Source organism: Panicum virgatum, chromosome 3N, assembly GCF_016808335.1.
Source record: "Panicum virgatum strain AP13 chromosome 3N, P.virgatum_v5, whole genome shotgun sequence".
NCBI classification, from domain to species: Eukaryota; Viridiplantae; Streptophyta; class Magnoliopsida; order Poales; family Poaceae; genus Panicum; species Panicum virgatum.
In genome coordinates, this window is record NC_053147.1 from 53,337,006 (window position 1) to 53,339,838 (window position 2,833).

Consider the following 2,833-nt stretch of genomic DNA (forward strand, 5'->3'; position numbering starts at 1 on the left):
CCTGGCATCTTGAGGAGCAGGTAGACATAGTGTGGCACTGCCATGAACTTGGCTAGTGCAGGTCTTCCCAAGATAGCATGATAAGAGGACTCGAAGTCAGCTACTTCGAATTTGATGTACTCTGTCTGGAAGTTCTGTTCTATACCAAATGTGACTGGGATGGTAACCGAGCCAATTGGAGTAGAGGAATTTTCGGGGACGATGCCGTAGAATGGAGCCTTGCTTGGAGTAAGCAGACTCATATAGTTGAGGCCCATCTTTACCAATGTGCTTGCAAAGATTAGGTTGAGCCCACTTTCGCCGTCGATGAGTACTCGAGTAAGCTTGGAGCCCTGAACGACTAGATCGAGTACTAGCGGGAACTTTCCAGGTTCAGAGAAGCTGGTCCACTGATCCTCCCTAGAGAAGGTAATGGGGACCTCGCTATATTTGAGTGGCCTCTGAATTGCTGGTTCGACTGAGAGGATCTCTCTGAGTAGAAGCTTCTGAGCTCGCTTTGAAAAGCTAGAGTCTCCTCCAAATATGACGTTAACGACGTTTTGCTGTTGTTGGAAACCATCACGGTCTTTCTTGTCGTCTTCATCATCTTTGACTTGTTCTTTCTTTGGAGTAGTTGCAGGTGCCGACTGGAAGGATTTGCGCAGGATCGTGCACTCCCACATCGAGTGGTTGCTCTTGGGGTGGATTGGACATCTTTTGTTGTGAAGTATCTTGTCGAACTGGTCCTGCGGTTTGTCACTCTTCTTACCACGTGGTGTGGGATCCATGGTGCCGACAGTGTCGTCAGGCTTACACTTACGTGTAGGATCCCGCTGGTTGCTGGGCCCTCCACGATCGTTGTGGCGCTTCCCGTTATTGTCGTTGTTGCGGCGGGGAAAGCGACTGTGTTCTTGCTCCTCTTCATCTGCCCAGCACTGCATCATGTCACGTAGATCTACCACAGTTTTGGGCTGATTATGCCCAAAGTCGCGGTATAGTGATTGGACAGTGAGGTCGCTCTAGAAGTAGTCGATGACGTCGTCGTCGGCGACGTTGGGCGTGTCGAGTAGCTACACGGTGTAGCGACCCTTGGAAGTTGTCGATGAAGGCCTTCTTGAGGTCATCCCACGAGTGAATGGACTCGCGCGCCAAGCTTTCGAGCCACGTGAGGGGTGCGGGCTCCAGGGCCATCGGGAAGTAGAGGACCTTGGTGTTGGTGTCTCCCCCTGCAACACTAACAGCGGACGAATATAAATGTATCCATTGAGCAGGGTCTTGCTTACCGTCGTACTTCTGGATGTTTGTCGGCTTGAAATCCTTTGGGTACTCGACGTTGTCGAAGACACTGCTGAGGGCGGGGAAACGATCGGAGTTGTCTGCAAGATGTGCTCTGCGTCTTGCGTTGATGATGTCACGTGCGTCCATGATAGAATCGGCTACCTCTTCCCTGTTGTGCCCACGGTTGTTGTTGCGGTGCGGCTAAGGCCCAGGGGCTTGGATTACTGGTGTTTGGCCACCCCTGGGGCGGTGGCTGCTCGCAACTTCTTGATCTTCTTGATTTCTTTGGTTCTGGTGCTCCTGCTGCTGTTGACGCTGGTGGCCTCCGGGGGTACGGCTTGTTTGAGGTATTGCTGTTGCAGCAGCTCTTGACCGCGTACCGTGAAGTGAGGACTGAGGGTTCTGTCTCTCGAGTTGTTCAACAGCGTTTCTAGTGAGATTTATGACTCGTTCCAGCTCGGGATTTTGGGGCATCGTCATGAGTCGCAGGGTTGCTTCTGTCATTGCGGCGATTGGTGTTCTGAAGATAGGATCCGCAGCATTGTTGAATTCGTTGTTGAGGTTGCGTGGCGGAAGATTGGCACGTTCGGCCGCACGAATCCTGCGCACTTCCTTGTGTTGATTCCTTTCCCTGCAGGCTGTACGAATAACTTCGTCTTCATCAGCTGGGGCGTCTTGGGTCAGATTGTCTGCTGAGATCTGATCCAAGGCTTCGTTTGGATCATGGTGGCTTGGAGCTTCCCCATGATGGATGATTACGGGAACCAAACGTTCGCGAGAGAAGCTCTCCGGGTCTGATCCGTAATCAGCTAGGATAGTTACACCGGAGCCAGTTTCCCTCTCCGTTACGAGGGGATCGCCGTGTTGGAACGGGAGATCGTCAATGGTGGCGACTTCTCGCAGGTTGTCGAGTAGTTCTGCGAGAGTGTGGCCTCGGCAAGATTTGAGTTGCATCTTGGCCAGCGCATTGGTGACGAAATCCAGGCTGTCTTGAGGCGACTCGACTGGATCTGGGTAAACGTCAAAAACGGGTGCCTCCCGGCTAGCGGTGGTTGATTGTTTTTCGACGTGAAGTAGGCGATCCAAACTACTTTCATAGATGGATTTAATCATTTGGTTGTAAGCAGATGATGAATTGCACAGACCAAAGACAGGTTGCGCAAGAAGAGTCCCAATCTGAGTAGATTTCGGTTTGAGATCAATCTGAGTCTGAGTAGAACTCGAGCTGTCTTCGAGTTTCGGCTCGATCTCCTTGGTGAGGTCGGGAAGCAACGTAACACCAAGATCATGAGATCTGGCAAACTTGTTGGAATCTTCCGATGTAGTATTCTTCAGCGTGGGAGAGTTGGTTAAGTGGCTATCGAAGCCACCTGAACCATTGGCGACGTAGATGATGTAGACGCGGCCCGATCTTCCGAGAGGTAGAGATAAATTCGATTGGTGGAGTGTGTGACGTTGGCGATCTGGCTTCAAATCAGCACGATTCGAAGTCGAGCAACCGTTACACCACTGCTCCGTTGGTTATCAACCAAGCACAACTTGATTGACCTTGCCAAAAGGGCTTTTCCTGCAAGCG